The sequence below is a fragment of the Bos javanicus genome, chromosome 20, assembly GCF_032452875.1.
Source record: "Bos javanicus breed banteng chromosome 20, ARS-OSU_banteng_1.0, whole genome shotgun sequence".
Classification (NCBI taxonomy): Eukaryota; Metazoa; Chordata; class Mammalia; order Artiodactyla; family Bovidae; genus Bos; species Bos javanicus.
In genome coordinates this window covers 67870615-67892216 of record NC_083887.1, presented here as the reverse complement: position 1 = coordinate 67892216, position 21602 = coordinate 67870615, and the positions used below count along the sequence as shown (strand labels likewise).

At 46.4% G+C, this 21602-nt stretch overlaps 1 long non-coding RNA gene across 1 annotated transcript; it reads right to left on the bottom strand.

Annotated features, from left to right (window-relative positions):
• Nucleotides 1-3254: 3254 nt before the first annotated feature.
• On the bottom strand, nt 3255-21152 carry LOC133233778 (uncharacterized). The gene is made up of 3 exons (XR_009731846.1): nt 20639-21152; nt 16249-17722; nt 3255-4437 (listed from the first exon to the last, which is right to left on the bottom strand). It is a non-coding gene; the product is annotated as an uncharacterized LOC133233778 (long non-coding RNA).
• Nucleotides 21153-21602: the final 450 nt, after the last annotated feature.

The following is a 21602-nucleotide window of genomic DNA, read 5'->3' as shown; positions in this document are numbered from 1 at the left end:
GCAGGAGACCTGGGTTTGATCCCTGGGTCAGGAAGATCTTCTGGAAAAGGGAATGGCAGTATTCCCTCCATTATTATTACTGAATATTCCAGTATTCTTGCCTGGAGAGACCAATGGACAGAGGAGCCTAGAGGGCTACAGTCCATGGGGTCACAAAGAGTCGGACACAACTGAGCAATTCACACTTTCACTTCACTTTCATTTTACAGGTGGAAAACCTGAGATGGGTTACATCACTTGTCCAAGGTCTCAGAGCTAACAGGGTCAAACCAGGGTAGAATCCAGGTGGGCATAAGACATGGACCTTTCAGAGCAGCAGGTGAAGACCCCCAGGTGATGCCCTGTCTTGGATAATTCTCCATCACTCGGGTCTGCTGAGAAATACCTAAGACACCTTTAATGAATAATAGAACTAACTGAAATTTTAGTGATGTGACTACTTTGGAAAGGCTGGAATGTCCAGAAAATGAATATGGGAAAAGAACAAAACCAGCTGCTGACATCCAGATGTCCATCCCCCCTCTAAAATTTTTGGCCTGCCACACACCAGAGGGAGTTCTCACTAATCTTAGATGCCTTGGCGTGCCAAAGATGAGATCTTCACAACCTTCCAGGCTACAGCCATGCGGGGCACCAGGGAGCACAAACAAGCGATGCAGGAATGGAGGTCCTCACAGACCTCCTAGCTGGTGACCACAGCCCCTTAGGTGGTACATGTGGCCTTGAAGACTACCACCGGTCCACAGGCTCTGCAGCCTCAGACCCAAAATTAAGATCCAACCTAGGGGCTGCTTCCCAGGTGGCACTAGTGGTAAAGAACCTGCCTGTGGCCTGCCAATGCAGGAGACAGAACAGAGGTGAATTCGATCCCTTGGTCGGGAAGATCCCCTGGAGGAGGGCATGGCAACCCACTCCAGTATCCTTGCCTGGATAATCCCATGGGCAGAGGAGCCTCGTGGGCTGTAGGTAGTCCATGGGGTCACATAGAGTTGGACATGACTGAAGCGACTTAGCATGCAAGCATGTAGAAGGGCTGCCTTAACATCTGGTGAAACTGGGGTGTCCTCAACACAAACCCTCTCCACACTCCGCTCCCTGGACAAAGTGCCTCCGTCAGCACCCCCACCCCCACCTAAGGGACCAGGCACCATGCCTGCATCTCCCCAAGGAGCAGGCGCCTGCTCCTGCCAGCCCATGACATCATCAGATAAGCCAGTCATGTCTTCCCTCAGGAAACAGAGGTGGCCTTACCCTCTTGGTACTACAAAGCTTGCCCCCACCACCGCCCCCAGTTATTCCCTCTGTTCTGAGCACCACCTCCAGGTGGCCCCGGGTGGCCTGTGACACAGGGTGTCTTCCACCCCTGAGATGTGAGAGCATGTGACTCACAAGCCAACACTGGTCTTGTCTGTCCAAGTGTTAGGTGGAGGACGTTTGGCCATCCCCATAACCTGGGGCAGGAAGCCTTCCTTCCCTGAGGGGCTCAAAAGCAGGTGATTAGAACACCTCTTCCCAAGTCCTGTAACGGGGGGCTCACCCTATCCCTGCCCCTGGGGAGACAGTCATAGGAATGAACATCTCCAACACGATGTGAAAGCATGAGACACGTGCCAAGTTTGTGAAGCTGAAGGAAAGCAGAGAATGGTTTTCCCTGGAGCAGAGTTTAGGGACGATGCCAATGGAAATGGACATGGAAGCTCAAAAGAGGCGGACCCTGGGCAGACGCAGGGCTGGAAAGATATTTGGGTCATGGGACAAGGTCGTCATGGGCATGACAAGGAGGAGGCAGCTAGGGATACCCCATCTCATGCCTCAATGCTTGAATCCAGATTCAAGCATGATTGCTTGGTGGACATAGTGTGGACACCCTCCGAACACAAGCTACTGAGGCCACTGTAGTGGATGGAGATGTTTAAAGAGACTCCCAGGGTCTGGTAGAGGAGAACCATCTGCCTCTTGCCAGCTTTCGGATGCCCTGGCCTTACCTGTAATCAAGAAATTCTACCAGGTATGAATTTACCAGGCTTCCCAGGTGGCTCAGTCGGTAAAGAAAGAAAGAAAAGAAAATGAAGTTGCTCAGTCATGTCCAGCTCTTTGCAACCCCATGGACTATGATCTACCTAATTCCTCTGTCCACGGGATTTTCCAGGCAAGAGCACTGGAGTGGGTTGCCATTTTCTCCTCCAGAGGATCTTCCCAACTCAGGGACTGAACCTGGGTCTCCCGCATTGTAGGCAAATGTTTTCCTGTCTGAGCCACCAGGGAAGTCCAGTGGGTAAAGTCTGCCTATAATGCAGGAGACACAGTGGACACAGATTTGATCCCTGGACAGGAAGATCCCCTGGAGGAGGAAATGGCAACCCACTCCAGTATTCCTGCTGGAGAATCCCATGGACAGAGGAGCCTGGTGGGCTACAGTCCACGGGGTCCTAAAGAGTCAGACATGACTCAGTGACTAAGCAGGGGTTTACCTGAAATACTGCCTCCAAGCACTTTATGTGGATGGTATGATTTATTCACTGGCTTCCCAGTAACTACTTGGGGACTTCGGTTGCATGGATTCATTTTTGACAGAAGTAACTTTAAAAATCCCATGTGAGATGGACACTACCCTGAAGAGGGTGAGGCGATTGCAATCTGGCAATTATTTGTTTAAAACAAATGGAAATGCAAGCCAGGGAGAATACTGTCAGGAGGCACAGAGCACAGAGAGCTCAATAAATCTCAAGCATACAAGCTAAAGGGCATCCTGTTAATATCACAATAGAGCCAGAGTTCAAGGGGATCGTATAACTGTCACCCCCAAAAGGCAGCACTTGATTCATGAGTGAGTCAGGATATGAATCCTTGATTCATATTCAACGCATGACATTTGCCCATGTTTCAGTGCCAATAATTTTAATTTAATAAGCCCATGTGTCAGGGGCCACTCGGATATGTTACAGCTGCAGCGGCCTCCTCCCTCAGGCCATGGAGAGTCCAGCTCCCCGGCTGGCTCCTCCCTCAGCATCCATGGGACATTCTGTGCTGTACTTGCTGCCTATGCGGACCCTTCTCATGGGGCACTGGGTACCTCCTCAGGTCATGCCGGCTGCATGGCCCAAATGTCACCCTCAAGACTCTATGAACATGGTTTTTGGTGTGCTTGGGGGCATTCCCATGGCGTGGAGAGAAACGCTGAGCACAGAAAGCAAGTATACAGGTCACTTGCATCTAAGGCTAAAAACCAAAATGACTCATACACAGCATTGAAATTAGGCATGACAAGGACAATCCTCTGATTGAGAATTCTTTTACAAAAGAGAAAACAGCTAAGAGAGTTACTAGGTTATTTCTAATCCCAGATAGGAAGAGGAATTAATAATTAAGGAATATTGAGTGGTTACTATTGAAGAGGAATTGATATTAACTCTGCTAATTAATGAACTTCCCTGGTGGCTCAGACGGTAAAGCTGTTTGCCTACAATGCGGGAGACCTGGGTTCGATCCCTGGGTCAGGAAGATCTCCTGGAGAAGGAAATGGCAACCCACTCCCGTATTGTTGCCTGGGAAATCCCATGGATGGAGGAACCTGGTGGGCCACAGTCCATGGGGTCGCAAAGAATTGGACATGACTGAGCGACTTCACTTTCCAATATTTTCTTTTTTTCTGCTAATCAATATCAATGGGGACCTACACACAATGAAGAGGGAATAATGTGAATTCTTTTTCCTCACTAGTTAAAGAAAGGCAGCTGGTCAGGATTAGAAACAACATGTTCCTAACACCACCCAAGATTTGTAACCTTAAGTAAATGGGTAAGAAAAGTTGGAAGAGAAGAAAGAATGAGGTGGCCCTATAAGGTGTGGAACATCACATGGAAAGACTGCCTGCACTGCAGGAGACCCAGTTTGAAGATCAGGAAGACCCTCTGGAGAAGGGAATGGCTACCCACTCTAGTATTCTTGCCTGGGAAATCCCCTGGCAGGCTACAGCCCATGGCATTGCAAAGAGCTGGACATGACTGAGCAACTAAGACTTCACTAGTACAACCAGTCATTTGTTGAAACTGGTACCAACTTTCTGAACATTGGACTGTTGACTTTCTGCAGGATCCATCTGTCAGATATCAATATCTAAGTAGGTTTCTTTCTTTTTTTAAACTCAGTTATGTATGAAAAGGCTGACATTCTTGATAATAACCAAGCCCAGTTTACCGTGCAAACTGAATGTCCCTGGTCACAGGCAACCTCAGCCAAGATGGCACTGCCCTTGTTAGGGCCAATGTGACCTGGACATTGAGTTCTGATCATGCAGTTCCATAGACTGGTGTGGGCTCTCAGAGTTCTCTAGCGGTCCAGTCTTCCAGATTCAAATCCTCTGTGTCCTCATTGTGGTTCTCCATGTTTTCTGGGCTGCACTGTTTTGTTTCCTTGATTCATGTTTTTTTATAACTCCTTGGAAAAAAAGATATGACAAACTTAGTGTATTAAAAAGCAGAAACATCACTTTGCCAACAAAGGTCCATATAGTCAAAGCTATGGTTTTACCAGTAGTCATGTACAGATGTGAGAGCTGGACCATAAAGAAGGCTGAGGGCCAAAGAATTGGTGCCTTTGAACGGCAGTGTTGGAGAAGGCTCTTGAGATTTCCTTGGACTGCAAGGAGATCCAACCAGTCCATCCTAAAGGAAATCAACCCTGAATATTCATCGGAAGGGCTGATGCTAAAGCTGAAGCTCCAACACTTTGGCCACCTTATGTGAAGAGCTGAAGCACTGGAAAAGACCCTGATGCTGGGGAAGATTGAAAGCAAAGGGAGAAGAGGGCGGCAGAGGATGAGATGGTTAGAAAGCCTCACCAGTTCAATGGACATGAATCTGAGCAAGCTACGGGAGACAGTGAAGGACAGGGAAGCCTGGTGTGCTATAGTCCACGGGGTTGCAAAGAGTCAGACACAACTTGGCAACTGAACAACAAAACTGGCCTGTAAAAATTTTTTGTGTATGCATTTTCAGCTCCTCAAAACACTTTCAGTACAGCCTTTAGATATTTACTGATTTCTGTAAAGGATGATGTCTTCCCTTTAATCAACAGACATTTTAAAATGTGTGTTCCCATTGAACCATAAGTAATGGCTATGTTGTGTCTTAACTTTGCATTAACAATCCTTCCACCGTCAGTCCCACACACTCTGAAGACACGTCAACCCCAGAGAATACCCAGAAGGTCTGCAGCCCCACATTGTCTATTATTTCCACCCAAGCTCACCAATCAGGTGGGAGAGAAGAGGCCCAGAGAGGTGAGGAGTGGTGTGTAAAGGGAGGTCTGCCTCAGTGGGCCCAGGAGGGGCTGAGCCTTGCTGCCAGAAGATCTCCTAGAGCCCACAAATGCTGCAACCATCAGGTCCTCGGGGAGAGCATGAAAGATGCACATGTGTGTGTGCTGGAGACACGAGAAATCATATCTGGAGAAGGATGGGTTCTCCCAGGCAGAGACTTTACTCAGTGGACCAGGGATGGAGCCCTCGGGGTCCCGCTGTCTAAGGGGTCATCGGAGGTGGAAGAGTTCCTTAATGAGACACAGGGTGAGTTCCAGGAGAGCTAGGAAAATGGAGTGTCCCAAAAGCCAGGTGTTATTCTCTCTAAAGGGGTCCCCTTAGGTTATGGATGAAAATGGTCCTTAGGCTTCAGCAAGATAAACATCACACATGAAATGCAGAGAAACATCTAGGGCAGGATTCCCACGATGGTCACACTGTGGTGTCCAAAGGGGCCACTCCTGACCACCAGGCTGAGCAGGGCCATTTCCCGAGGCATCCCAGGATGATTTGGAAGACTGGTAAAGTGAGATTTCCTTCAGTGCAGAAAACAATCCCACAGAAAAAGAGGTGGCAGGTGGGTCAAAGAGGACTCAGCCAGAAGCTTCTGAAGCAGAAGGAGCTTTGTGGGACAAGATCCACCTTGGAATACAGTCTGGTGGACCACACTGCTGACGGGGGAGCCTCGGATGATCCCTGTTTTCCCAGGGTTCTCTCACGCCTTCATGTATAAGTGGTGCAAGCAGCGAGGAAAGACGGATGGAATGCAAGGAAGGTTGTGTTTCCTAATGCCCCCGGTGACTCTTAGAAGATTTGGTCATGATAGCAGAAGAATTTTCTCTCTGACAGTTTCAAACAATCTTCTTTCCACTGCATTTACCATCACATGTTGATACTTTTCCAGAATTTAAATATTAGATGTGGTTAAAAGGGTGAGAGAGAGAACAGGAATATCCCCAGAGCACTAATACACAAGGCTGCAGTTGCTCCCACAACCCAGGAAAGAGGCTGGTCCCATTACTGCTGTATATGTGCAGTCCTCCAATGAATCCAATCACCCCATACCTGAATATTCACTGGAAGGACTCAAGCTAAAGCTCCAATACGTTGGCTAGCCAATGCAAAGAGCTGACTCGTTAGAAAAGACCCTGATTCTGGGAAAGATTGAAGGCAGGAGGAGAAAGGGACGACCGAGAATGAGATGGTTGGATGGCATCACCAACTCAATGGACATGAGTTTGAGTAAACTCCAGGAGCTGGTGATGGACAGGGAAGCCTGGCGTGCTGCAGTCCATGGTGTCGTGAAGAGTCAGACACAGCTTAGCAACGGAACAAGAACAGCAACCACACTACATGGTAGATGTTACTCTTCTCGTTTTAAGGTGAGAGAACCAAGAACCAGCAAGGTGAGTGACTTCTTAGCAGCCAAGAGGCAGAGACAGATCCGAAGCAGATTTGGGACTAACAGCCTGAAGCCCAAAAGGCAAGAACAGCCGGTAGGTAAACAGTGATTTGCTAACAAATATGAGGACATAATTATGTCACTCTTTAATAGAACCATCAAACTGCAAAATGGAGCCAATTTAAGCTGCTTCTTTGGTGCTTTCTCATTTCCCTGGGAGCACAGCGTCATCTGTACATGTTTATCATCCAGTTATTATCAACTTGAGTGAGCAGGATGGTGTCCAACTGTTTCCCAAGGCTTTCCACCTTTTCAACCCGCGGGGCTGAACTTAGAGCATCTTTAACGTGTTAGCAATTGAAACCGATGTGTATTAAGACAAGAATGATTCATGTATAAACTGCTCAGGGTGCAATTTCAAAACTCAGCATGCATCCCCTTGAAGAACAACAAGTGCGCTGACCCATCCAGCGGCTGCGTGTGGGATCTCAGTGCCAAGCACTCCATTATGCAAAGTGGGTGCTTCCCAAGCGCTCTGCTTGATAAGGAAAACAGTGCAGGTTTGGCCAAGTCAAGTGTCCTGCGTTAGGGAGGCTCTTCTTGCTGAGCTGACAAGTATCTAAGGAAAATAATACAAGCACACATCCAAGTCCAGAGGGAAATGAAAGTACAGAGTCTTCCTGATTGCAATAAAATGCTAGGCCTGGCTAACCTTCCACGACCAGGACTGGAAGGGACTGCTCAGCTTCTCTGATTTGTGTCCATCCCAAACCGACCATGGAGCCCTGGTTCTCATCATGCAAAAGATAGGAAAGGCATTCGTTGAGATGTTTGGGAACTCAATTATAGCATCGGTATAATTGTTATTGCTGTTCAATCTCTCAGTCATGTCCAATTCTTTGCAACCCCATGGACTGAACCATGCCAGGCTTCCCTGCCCTTCACCATATCCCAGAGCTTGCTCAAACTCATGCTCACTGAGTCGGTGATGCCATCTGACCATCTCATCCTCTGTCTCCCTCTTCTCCTGCCCTCAATCTTTCCCAGCATCCGGGTGTTTTTCAAAGAGTCGGTTCTTGGCATCAGGTGACCAAAGTATTGGAGCTTCAGCATCATTCCCATATATATGCAATCTATACAATAGAGTTCCTTAATTTCTAATTAATCATGAAATCAAAAGGCCCGTTTTCCCCTTCCAACTATGTCATTGGTCTGTTTGTGATAGAGGAGTGATTCAGGGTCTTCCACTTTGGCAATCGATACACTTTAAAAATTGGGGTTTTTTTTTACAGATTTTGGGCCTTAGCCTCATGTATTCTCATTGGCAAATCAGGCAGGCCTCCAAATATAGTTTCTGAGGTATTTTCTAGCTTTAACTGCTCCTTTTTTGTCATCATCTCTCACTCATTTCCTCTTTGCTCATCCAGTGTGTCTACCAGGCTCACTCGGTTTCCTATCTCCCTTCTTAGCTCAGCCATCACAATCCAGTTGGCCTTTGCTCGTTAGATCTACTTTCTAAGCATTTGATTGTTTTCATTCCTGTCATGTGAATATTCTCAAATCCCCAACCCCATTAAAATATCATTGCATTAATCATATTACGATGATGACTATGATTAACGTTTTCGGAGGCAGTGTTTACCAGTGTCAGGCTGAGAGCTCCTACAAATATTATATATGTATGCAATTATCTCTGTTAAGTTACTCCAGGGAAATAACAACAAGCTATTTTTCCACTGACTCAGTTCTGTCTCCTCTACAGTACTTTTATTGCAACTCTCATCTTCCCAGAAGTTGTCTCTTTCTCCCAAGTCCCCCTGGGAAGAAGGCTTTTACTAGAATACCACACTGTCCAGGGGGTGATTTGTAGGTTGGAAGAAATGTGATTTAGTGCACTGAGTAATAATACTGCACATCCTTCTGAGTCTTATAAATCTGTTGTAAATAATTTCTTTTAGTTTCCTCATCAGAAAAGGATTAGTTCCCCCTCAACGAGTATGGCTGTCCTAGGTCTGGTGATGCAGAGCTGGAGATGAGGCATGCCTGTGCAGGCAGTGATTCGTTTATTTGGGAAGTCCAGTCGCTGACCACAGATCATTTCCATGGCATCCGGCCTTTTGCCAGGCTGAGCGCTGCTTTGCTGGTGAACTAGGCCTCACGTCATTGCCTCCTGGTGCTGAGTTTCTTGTCCGCTGGTGGTGTGAGCCTACCCGGGTGATCTTTGAGGAAGTAGTCCAGGTCACGTGTTTGCACCTGGTTTCAGCTGGGAGAAATATCATCTTTTAGCCACCGCTTCACGGCTGGAATTCCTCAGCCAGCACAGCACAGAAGGTGAAATACATGGAATATTGTCTCTGCTGCTGCTGCTGCTGCTAAGCTGCTCCAGTCGTGTCCGACTCTGTGCGACCCCATAGACCGCAGCCCACCAGGCTCCCCTGTCCCTGGGACTCTCCAGGCAAGAACGCTGGAGTGGGGTGCCATTTCCTTCTCCAATGCAAGAAAGTGAAAAGTGAAAGTGAAGTCGCTCAGTCGTGTCCGACTCTTTGCGACCCCATGGACTGCAGCCCACCAGGCTCCTCCATCCATGGGCTTTTCCAGGCAAGAGTACTGGAATATTGTCTCTAGGTATTGACAAAGCAGACTCGGAGAAGGTGTATGGTCTGAACAGAGTCAGAAAGCAGGTCAGGTCCCAATCTCAAGCACAGAGCAACCTCCCGTTCACCCACCTGGACCCACGTGGCCAGCCAGGATGTTTCCCACATCTCTTGCAAAATAGAAATAGAAATCAACGTCCACAAAGTGTGTGGTGCTGTAGCTGCTGTTATTGTTACTCAGTCAGTCAATCACGTCTGACTCTGCGATTCCTTGGGCTGCAGGACTCCAAGCTGCCCTGTCCTTCACTATGCTATGCATGCATCCATTTTTATCTACATTTTCCAGCTCAATCTGGTCACTGACCCTTGGCTCTGTCTCCATGATGCACACCCATGGATGCCTATTTTGGGTCACTGTTGGTCAAAAATAAGACTTTGCTTGACTTAAGATTCTTTCTGTGTCTCTGCTTTGAGTGACATATCATAAAATGCTAACGTGTCAGTCACTCGGCCATGTCTGACTCTTTGTGACCCCATGGATGATAGCCTGCCAGGCTCTCTTGTCCATGGGGTTCTCCAGGCAAGAACACTGAAGTGGGTAGCCATTCCCTTCTCCAGGGAATCTTCCCCACCCAGGGATCAAACCTGGGCCTCCTGCATTGCAGGCAGATTCTTTACCATCTGAGCCTCCTGGGAAGGGCCCAGTCTATCATCAACGCGTCTGCATTTCTCAACATGTGTGCTCAGTCGCTAAGTCATAGCTGACTTTTTGGGATCCCATGGCTGCAGCCCACCAGGGCTTACACCTTCCCCTAGTGTCTGGGGGTGTTTATTGGCCACAATTTCCTTATCTAGTCTATGAAACTGCTCTAAAGACACATTTAGCCAGAAGTTTAATCTGATCTTCAGTGGTAAAAAGAAAAATCTGTCTGCCAGCTGCAGTTCGGAGTTTGATCCCTGGGTCAGGGAGGTGGCCTGGAGAAGGAAATGGCAACCCACTCTAGTGTTCTTGCCTGGGAAATCTCAAGGACAGAGGAACTCGGTGGGCTACAGTCCGTAGAGTCTGTAGACAGTCCGTACAGTCCAAAGAGTTGCAGGCATCTGAGCAACTAAGTACATCAAGTCGACAACAGCAAATCCATGATGACTTTGTGGTCATTTCTTTGAATAATTTAGTCACTGGAAGCTGTCCCTGCCATCAGCTCATGAGCAAAGATACAGGCCAAGGTCCTGTGAGAGGAAAAGTTCCCATAAGTGTTGGCACCAGAGACTGCGGTAACAGAGGAGGAAAGTTTCAAATCTCATGGCCTTAGAAGGTCGTCCATGGGAACGTCTTCCAATCGCCAGATGTGTAAAGTTGTAAGCAGATTTCCTTATCACAGTGGATGTTCCCCCTCATCAGGGATGTTGTCAGAAAAGCAGCAATAATATTTAGAAATACATTCATAATCTTTTTTCCACTTTTGATGGAAATTTCCTGAAACAGAATTTATTAGGATCCTTGTGTTTGCAGAACACACACCCACTTCAACACTACAAATGGCAGAGACTGTTCCAGATGAAGCTGCATGTTTTATATTCAGCCAGAAAAATGGTGTTGGAGAAGAGACTTGAGAGTCCCTTGGACCGCAAGGAGATCAAACCAGCCAATCCTAAAGGAAATCAACCCTGAATATTCAATGGAAGGACTGATGTTAAAGCGCCAGTATATTGGCCACCTGATGCAAAGAGCAGACTCATTAGAAAAGACCCTGATGCTGGCAAAGATTGAAGGTAGAAGAAGAAGGGGACGACAGAGGATGAGATTGTTGAATGTCATCACCAACTCAACGGACAAGAGTTTGAGCAAGCTCCAGGAGATAGTGAAGGACAGAGGGGCCTGGTGTGCTGCAGTCCATGGGGTCACAAAGAGTGGAATACAACTTAGTGACTGAACAACAACAATAGAAAAATAAAATTTAGGCAAGTAAGTTTTTTTTTTTTTATGGAAATCACAGTCACTTGAAAAGATGAGTACTACACCCTCCAAAATGACAGGAAAATAAAATAGATCTGTAGCATTTCACCCTTTTATCTATCTGTGTTTCCATTTAAGCTAATATTTCGACTTAACTAATGATTTGTTGTGATTTATTTTCTCATTTAAAACAAGCGTTCTCATGTGTACTGTGCATTGTGATCTTAAAACAAATTTCAGACCCTACACACCTGAGTGAGAAAGACAGCATTCCTGCAGCTCCCTGCTTGGGTACGTTTGAGGGCACTCCCCTACCCCGGTCTCAGGATTCATGCGCCCTGAGACCTGGATGCCAGGGGTTACATAATGTGTCTTCACCCCCTCCCTCTGTGTGGATTTTCTGGCTCCTTGTTGCCTCCACTCTTTTACTGGTTTCAGGCCCCTCATTGCTGAGTAGAAAAGTACCTGCTTTTTCTCTGGCTCCCTGACTGGGGCCTCTGGGGGTCTTAGAGGACTAGCCCAACCTTCTATTGGGTTTCTCTTCAGTGCCTTGTCCTGGACCTGGCAGAACTCATTTATGCCCTCCTTCCCGCTGAATCCTTGCACCCTGATGATGTTCTCCACATGCAGCTTTGACACGGTAGTTGCTTGACGCTATTGTCTAAAGCCAGCCTGGCCCCTACATCCCTCCATCTTATCAGCTCTCTGCTCTCTGCTGCAACTCCAAGCATAGCTGGTCCTGCCACACGGAGTCCCTGGGGCCACCGCCCAGCAGTATTTTCACACAAGGTGTTGATTGGAGCACCTGACGACTGGGATTGGGACTTTTTACTCAGTAATTTGTGCAAGCATGTGAAATGACAGTGTAATTTGTAAATCTGATACTAAGACTGTTTTTCTGTGTCCTGACCCAGCACCAAGGCCATGGAGTGGATAATTACTGCCTCACTGATTTCTAAGTGTCTTTGTCTGAGTTTACCCCAAAATCTGACAATTGCTGAGAGGTCAGAGGATGACCTGGGCTTCCCAGGGAGCTCAGGGTAATGAACCTGCCTGCAACACAGGAGATACAGGAGACTCAGGTTTGATCCCTGGGTTGGGAAGATCCCCTGGAGGAGGAAATGGTAACCCATTCCTGTAGTCTTGCCTGGAGAATTCCTGGAACAGAGGAGCCTGGCAGACTCCAGTCCATGGGGTCGCAAAGAGTCAGACATGACTGGGCGACTGAATGCGCACAGCACAGTGTTACTCAGGTCAGGGCTGCACGCTGTTTCACAGACTCAGCCCATGCCTCTGGGATCATAACCCCAGACCTCGGTGACTGGTCTTCCATGTGCTCAGGTCTGCTCCTGTCTTATATCTCCTTCCAGGCCCTTTGTGTTCCCGGCATTGGATCTGCTCTTCCAGGCTCCTCAATTTCCTGTCTCTATAAATGTAGTCCTTGTAATTCTACAACACAGACCTAAATCATTCCACCTGGCATCGCTAGAGTCCAATCCCAGGCTGCAAAAAAGAACCAGTCCTCCCCCTCAGGGAGCCCCAATTCACAGCAGAGTGATAAAGTCACTCTCTAGCCAGACCTTGGAGGTCCCCTTTGTCTTATATCATGGCCTTTATGTCACCATTTTTGCATTTGCATGCATCAACCGCTAATTCACTGCTTCCACAACCCTCCAGAGCAAACCTCCATGAGCTTAAGAACTGCTATTTCCTCCTGAAAGACACAGTAGCAGGGCCTGCACAGAGGAAGAGGATGGTTCTGCGATCAAGTGTGATCTCAGCGAGGATTTAGACACCCTGGGCGTGGGAAGATATGGACACTGACTTGGCGATTATTAAGTAGTGACAAGGCAATGCGTAGAAGAAAGACTGTGGACGATGCATGAGCCTGGTGCTTCAGCTACATGCTAAGACCTTGTGATCTTGCTCCGCCCATGGAAATGTAGACCCTTCCAATAGCGCTCAGTTGAATTTTTCCGTCTTCCGCTACGGAAATGAACGATGGCTGTCTTCAATTCTTTATAACATAGACGCTATAATCTATATAAACATAGATATAACCTGGAACAGCCCGGCTTGCAGAGCCCTTTTTAACACTACTACAACGAGCACACTGGTTCTGATATTACATCTTCGTTTCACTAACAGGAGAAATTAGGAAATACACAATAAGGAAAGCACAAAGAGTGACCCTGTAAGTTACAAAGCTTGGTGAATTGTTTGTTATCTTGAATGTTACAGTAAAACACCCTTTTGGCTGGGACATATTACTTCCCACAGTAAAATGATTAATGAGAGTCACCTACTTTTTTATTTTATGTACGCAGTGGTAGACCCTAGACTCGAATGAGTTCCCCAAGCACATACCAAGACAAAGGACACATATATGTTCTGTGGTGTTCACAGAATGAACAGGCTCCAAAGCCTAATCTGGACACCAGCTGTGATCATGATTAAAAAAAGAAATGGATTTGCCTAAATTAGCATTTTCTGAATTTCAGTGATGTTTAAGTTCATATTTATTTTACAAACTGTGTTCTGCAGGTTAAATGGCCTGTGTATGTATGTGTATATATACATATATGTATGTGTGTATATACATATGTGTGTGTGTGTGTGTGTGTGTGTGTGTATATATCTGACTCTGTGCGACCTTATGGACTGTAGCCTACCAGGTTCCTCTGTCCATGGATTCTCCAGCCTAGGATAGGAGGCCCAGGATTCTCCATGCCCTCCTCCATGGGATCTTCCCGGCCCAGGGATTGAACATGTGACTCCTGCATTGCAGGTGGAATCTTTACCACTCAGTCACTAGGGAAGCCCCATCTATGTCTGCATATATATATATATATATATATATATAGAGAGAGAGAGAGAGAGAGAGAGAGAGAGAAGGGAATGGCAACCCACTCCAGTATTCTTGCCTGGAGAATCTCATGGACAGAGGAGGAGCTGGAAGGCTACAGTCCACAGGGTAACAAAGAGTCAGACATGACTGAGCAAGTAGCACACACATACATACACACACACACACACACACACACATATAAAAACAATACATATATACACTTATGGAAGTGTAAAAGAATTGTTGCTCAGTTTTGTCCAACTCTTTGTTATCCTGTGGATTGTAGCCTACCAGCCTCTTCTGTCCATGGGATTCTCCAGGCAAGAATACTGGACTGGGTAGCCATTCCCTTCTCCAGGGGATCTTCCTGACTCAGGGATTGAACCTAGGTCTCCTGCATTGCAGGCAGGTTCTTTACCATCTCAGCCCCCAGGGAAGGCCCATGTATATTTATATGTATATAGAAATTTATATTTATACATATATAAGAATTTATATCCTTCTCCAGATGTTAGAAAATTAGAAACTTGAATTAAAGCCTTAGTCTGACTTAAAATTGATCTATTGTTTCATGTGCTCAATATCTGTGTATCAATTGTCTATCACATAATAGAAATGATGATGACTCTGGAGACTGGTTATGTGGCTATTTCTTGGCAGCAACCAAGTTTTGATTATTTTAGCTCCCCTCTCCTCGTTCATGCGCATCTCTCATGACATCACACTTGATACTTGTCAAAATTTTTCTTCATAACTTTTCCTCTTTGTTGTTGTTCAGTTGCTCATTCATGTCTGACTCCTTGTGACCCCGTGGACTGCAGCACACCAGGCTTTGCTGTCCTTCACCAACTCCCAGAGCTTGCTCAAACTCATCTCCATTGAGTCAATGATACTATTCAACCATCTCATCTTCTGTCGTTCCCTTCTCCCGCCTTCAATCTTTCCCAGCGTCAGGGTCTTTTCCAATGAGTTGGCTCTTCGCATCAGGTGGCCAAAGTATTGGAGTTTCAGCTTCAGCGTCAGTCCTTCCAAAGAATATTCAGGACTGATTTCCTTTAGGATGGACTGGTTGGATCTCTTTCCAGTTCAAGGGACTCTCAAGAGTCTTCTCCAAAACCACAGTTCAAAGGGTCAATTCTTTGGTGCTCATCCTTCCTTACAGTCCAACTCTCACATCCATACGTGACTACTATAAAACCATAGCCTTGACTAGACGGACCTTTGTCAGCAAAGTGATGTCTCTGTCATTTACTATGCTGTTTGTCATGATTTTGTTGCCATAGTTACTAGATAACTAGATACTTTTCAAACTAGATACTTTTAATTAAAAACTATGACTATTCTCCCCACTCCCAAACACATACATGCAAATGTAAGCAAGGAGTAGGACCCTATGAGAACTTCCTGGTACGGACCCCTCCCCCATGTCTTCAGCTTTAGCTTGTTTCCCCTCATGTCCTCTGCTTTAGCTCCTATCATACCAGATAATAGAATATGATGCACTTTTCCTGAGTTGTTTTACAGTTGTGGAAACCCCAACTGAATGGAAGAAATGAAGCACTTGATGACCAGGAGCATGTAGAACTCAGACATACTGTTGCCTGACAACTGATAAGGTTAGCCTGGTTACCTCACCACCAACAACCAGAGAATTGTGCACAAGTTGATTATATATGCTCTGACCCCCTCCCTCACCTGGACTTTAAAAATGGTCTTCTGAAACCCATCAAGGAGTTCTGGCTTTCTGCACACAAGCTGCCTGGACTGCTGGTAGGCACCTGCAATAAACTGCACTTTCCTTCATCACAAGCTGGTGTCAGGAGACTGGCTTCACTTTGCATAGGTAAGTACCCAAGTTTGGTTCAGTAACACATGCACATGCCCCCACTCACAAACATACACATTCAAGAACACATGGGCAGTAACACACACACACATACACACACACACACACACACACACACACACACACACCCTGTGCATTCTCCCTGTGAAAACCCAATGGGACACCTATAGATGAAATCTGAAATCAGATCACAGACTGGTCATAGACGCAGTGGCTCATTTGGGGGTTCAGAACAAGGTTCCCATGCCTGGCCTGTCACACCTAGACAAGAGTCCACCTGCCCCTGGGGCTTCACTTCCTACCTTTCCCATTTTTGAAGCCTCCTTCCATCCTGCACTGTGCCCTGTATGCCTCATGTGGTTTCTCTGCCTGAATCACTAGCTTTACAACGTCTGTATTAGTTGAGGTTCAAGTTTCAAGTTGGCATCGGTGATGGGGAAGCTCCCTCTCTCATCATTTTGAATCGACATGACCCTAAAAAGTGAAAATGGAAAATAATAGAGAAATGTATATAGTGTAAGTAACTGAAAGAAAAAAATAACAATTAACAGTCTGAATGAACAGAGAATGGAATAAACAGATGAAAAAGAAAGTTGAATGTCTCACGCTAGATTCAAACCAATAGATCTTTTTTTTTAAAGTAAAGTTGTACTCTGCTCACCAAGTGAAACTATGTTTCACAAATGATCGTATTTAATCAATAATTAATTGGAGCCAATAGTAATAAACTATAGCTATTTACAAGTGAGCACTCACGGACATGGGTTGAAGAAATGCGTGTAAACATGGATTGGAATGATTCCTTATTGGAATAATGGCATTTTACTTTCTCCAGAATGCTGGCTGATAGTGTCAATATTGTGCAATTTAAAATGATAAAGGGATTCTGTCGGTTTTTTAATGATGCTTAAAATGATGCAGAAAACAACGTGGGAGCAGTGGCAAGAAATTAACATGTTGGACGTGGAGCGTCCTGGCAGCCCCACTTGGTTAGTAATGTTGACCTGCTGCCTCTATGCACACGGATGACTTGGGTGGCTCAGGGCCACCAAGCCATGTGGTTTGAGAAGTTTCCCACTGGAGGAGATGGATATGAACTGGTCCAGCCACAGTCTCCCACCCAGTCCCCCTTGTGACCAGAGGCATGTGTTTGTGAGAAAGCTCGCTGTTTTCAGGGGTGAGATGGATGATGAAGAAACAGAGTCAAAAAGGAAAATGGCCAGCAGAGCCATGAGTCCCCAGCCTCTGGCCTGTCCACAACCTCTTCTGACCAGCTAAGCAAACAGACTCTCGCCTGTAGCTTGAGAAAGAGGACTCGCCAGGGACCTCTGGCACCATGACAGCCTTGGCCAGAAAGGCCTGATATTGCTACACAGTTCAGTTCAGTCGCTCAGTAGTGTCCAACTCTTCGAAACCCCATGGATTGCAGCATGCCAGGCTTCCCTGTCCATCACCAGCTCCCAGAGATTGCTCAACTCATGTCCATTGAATTCATGATGCCATCCAACCATCTCATCCTCTGTCGTCTCCTTCTCCTCCTGCCTTCAATCTTTCCCAGCATCAGGGTCTTTTCTAATGAGTCGGCTCTTTGCATCGGATGGCCAGAGTAATGGAGTTTCAGCTTCAGCATCAGTCCTTCCAATGAACACCCAGGATTAATCTCCTTTAGGAAGGACTGGTTGGATCTCCTTGCTGTCCAAGGCACTCTCAAGAGTCCTCTCCAACACCACAGTTCAAAAGCATCAATTCTTCAGTCCTCAGCTACACAGAGACAACCTTAAACCAAGATACAACCTTAAATAAGAATCACAGCAGCAGTGAGCAAGAAACCCCAGTCTTCCTCTGAAGCAGCATCCAGAATATTGCCCGTATTAAAATGTATCCTAAACATTCTTCTTGGAAGCTTAACCTACTCTTATAGTTTCCTAATTATTCTACAAAAACAGCACAATATCAAAATCTTTGATTTAAATATACCCTATCCCAAAATACGGAGAAGGCAATGGCACCCCACTCCAGTACTCTTGCCTGGAAAATCCCATGAACGGAGGAGCCTGGTGGGCTGCAGTCCATGGGGTCGCTAAGAGTCGGACACGACTGAGCGATTTTACTTTCACTTTTCACTTTCATGCATTGGAGAAGGAAATGGCAACCCACTCCAGTGTTCTTGCCTGGAGAATCCCAGGGACAGGGGAGCCTGGTGGGCTGGCATCTATGGGGTCACAGAGTTGGACACGATTGAAGCGACTTAGCAGCAGCAGCAGCATCCCAAAATAAAATAAGGTTATGTCCTTCTCTTAAAGGGATTTGATTTAAAAAAAAAAAATGACTCGATAAAAAACTTCCAACCAAGTTGAATTTAGAATCTGCATAAAGTGTAATTCTTTTAATTCTCTATGTTAAGCAAAAAAAAATTTTTTTAAAGCTTGATATTTCCTGAACATTTCTGAAAAATTGAAAATTTCAGGGATGGGGAGTGGATGACTACAAATGTCACAGGGACTTAAAAGTGTCAATAATATTTTATATAAAACTAAAGGAAGAAATCTTTCCTCTCCTTCTTTACACTGGAATGTCTTCAAAATAGTGAAGTATCTTATGAATATGCATTCCTAAGTAAAAGTAATGGAAAATTGCCAAACAAGGAATGGCCTGCCAAGGACAAGATTTAGAAACAACAAACTAGAAAATGTAATCAGTATCGTATGGTATGTAGGAAAATAAGACAACAGCTCCCAAATGAACAATATTCTCCCATGCCTTACAGGATTTTCAAATGTAAGGCCCTGCATCAACAGCATGTCTTAATGTAATTTGACTCAATCTAAAACAGCTTCATCATCAAAAACAGCAATAATTTTGAAAAGTTGTGTTGATAAACCTATCTGCAGTTTCACAAGGTTTTAGAAAGCTGTGTACACATGTCATCTAGTTAATTCTCGATAGAAACATTTAGATGGCTCATTTGGCTAAATATACTCACAGGAGTTTCATTTAGCTCCATTAATTGAAATTTTAGTCACCACATGATGGTGTCTCAGCCTCTCTGACCTCGCCCATGAGCAGAATTCTCGCTGGTGCCTGACAACCCAACTCAGGAAAGACGAGTTTAAAAAGCTGAGCCCAACACACACTACTGTGTTGTTTTCACACTAGTCTCTTGCAGGAGTTGACAAAATGTCTTGTTTTTGCCTGGTCCACAAGCTGAGAATGGGTCTTACATTTTTAATTTTTTAAAAAAATAATAAAAGAAAAATACTATTTGGTGGCACATGGAAATGATCTGAAATTCAAATTTCAGAGGGTATAAATAAAGTTTTATTGAAACACAGCCATGCCCACTCACTCATGGTTTATTGGCCATGGCAACTTTGCTGAACTACATGCACAGTTGAAGAGCTGCAACAGAGACCATATTGCTCACACAGCTGAACATATTAATTGGCTTTTTACCAGCAAACATTTGCTGACCCTTACTCTGGTGGCTGAGACAAATGAGTGGAAGATGGGCCAGTCCTGCTTCTTGAGGGATGCCTGGTGCCCAGTGAAAGGCCAGGGCTTCCTTGGATGGAGGGAGTGCCCTTGGGGACATCAGTAGGGAGGTCCACCTAAGCGGGGCAGAAGACCAAGTAGTCTATTAACCTGTCGTGTGTTCATATTTCCAAGATACTACAGCACGTGCCCTCCTACGGGGCAAGGAAGGGGCTACTTTCTTTGTGTTCTGGACATTTGACAGTTTTCAATAACAACATCAAACTTAGGGCTTCCCTGATAGCTCAGTTGGTAAAGAATCTACCTGCAATGCAGGAGACCCTGGTTCCATTCCTGGGTTGGGAAGATCATCTGGAGAAGGGAAAGGCTACCCATGCCCGTATTCTGGCCTAGAGAATTCCATGGACTGTATAGTCCATGTGGTCACAAAGAGTCGGACATGACTGAGCAGCTTTCATTTTCACTTTATAAATCACAGCATGAGAATGTCTTGAGTTCTGGAGTGCAAAGAAGGTTTCACGTATGCATCATCTTAAGACATAGAGTGTTCCCCTGACACAGATCTGGGTGATGGGGCTGGCATTGCAGAGTACCCAGTTAGAATCAGAAAAATCCCAAGAAACGAGTTATGAAAAAATAAGACACACTTCCTTCATATAAGAGCAAATGAGTAAAATTGGGAGGTGAAAGCACAGGTCATATATATGAAATAAATACTAAAAATCACAAAACCATTTTCTTAGAGGTTCATTCAGAAGGTGAGGAGACTGCACACTGAACACACGTGCTGCAGGGCTGTGGCTCCCCAGGGCGGGGGGACCCCACCTGTACTCCGGTGAAGGCTGTAGCTCCCCAGGGCGGGGGGACCCCACCTGTACTCCGGTGAAGGCTGTGGCTCCCCAGGGCGGGGGGACCCCACCTGTACTCCGGTGAAGGCTGTGGCTCCCCAGGGCGGGGGGACCCCACCTGTACTCTGGTGAAGGCTGTGGCTCCCCAGGGCAGGGGACCCCACCTGTACTCCGGTGAAGGCTGTGGCTCCCCAGGGCGGGGGGACCCCACCTGTACTCCGGTGAAGGCTGTGGCTCCCCAGGGCGGGGGGACCCCACCTGTACTCCGGTGAAGGCTGTGGCTCCCCAGGGCGGGGGGACCCCACCTGTACTCCGGTGAAGGCTGTGGCTCCCCAGGGCGGGGGGACCCCACCTGTACTCCAGTGAAGGCTGCCTGGGCTCCACACCACACATGGTGCCCTTGGAGCTGACCTGTTTCTCCGTCAGAATGTGCACTTTGCTCTCCTAGGAGACCTGGCATGGGGACAAGATGCTGATGAGCCTGCCCACTTTCCAGGCTCTGAAGTGTGTTACTTCTGAGCAGCAGCATCATTTTCCAGGCTACCAGGGATGCCCAGCATTCTCAAGATCCCTCTTCCCAACACCTGTATCCACAAACATAAAAACTGAAAGCCAACAAGATTTTGGCAAAAGAAGAAGAAAAAAAAAAAAAAAAAGGGAGAATCAGACAGGTTTTGCTCTGAAGTAATTTTCACTGTGGCACGTTCCTCTTGACGTTGAACCAATTTGAGAAGACAGCTCATTTCTGCTTTAGGGTGTGGAAAGAAAGGCTATCTCCCAGAGGAAATGCAAGAAAACCATCCCCTGAGCAGATGCACTCATTCTAGTGGGGATACAATGGTCCAAGAGACTCGTGGTGGACGGGAGGCTGAGTCAGGAAGTCCTCACGTGCCTCCCTGCAGGGGAAAGAGGGAAAGAGTGTTTGTGGGAGTTCCTGGGACATCACATTCCTGGGCCAGAGAAAGGAGCCAGGTGTGGACCAGGTGGGAGAGGAAAGCACGTCTCGGCAACATCTCCACCCTCCTCCCCTAGGCTCCAGCAAAGTAAACTCGCACCAACTGCAGCCTCCTTCTGTCCAGAACGTCCACCAATCTGAAGGGAGCTGGTATTGGACTGTCAGGGACAGCTGACTGTCCCTGTCACTCTGCCAAACTGAAAGAGAATCAGAGTTAGATTTTTTTTCATTTATATCCCTTGCTTGATTTGAAACATGTGTGGACAAGGAATGTGGCCGACTTGGTTGCAACAGGAACGCACGCCAACAGATGACAGTTTTTATGGCCTGGATGCTTCCTCCTACCACAGCGATTAGTATC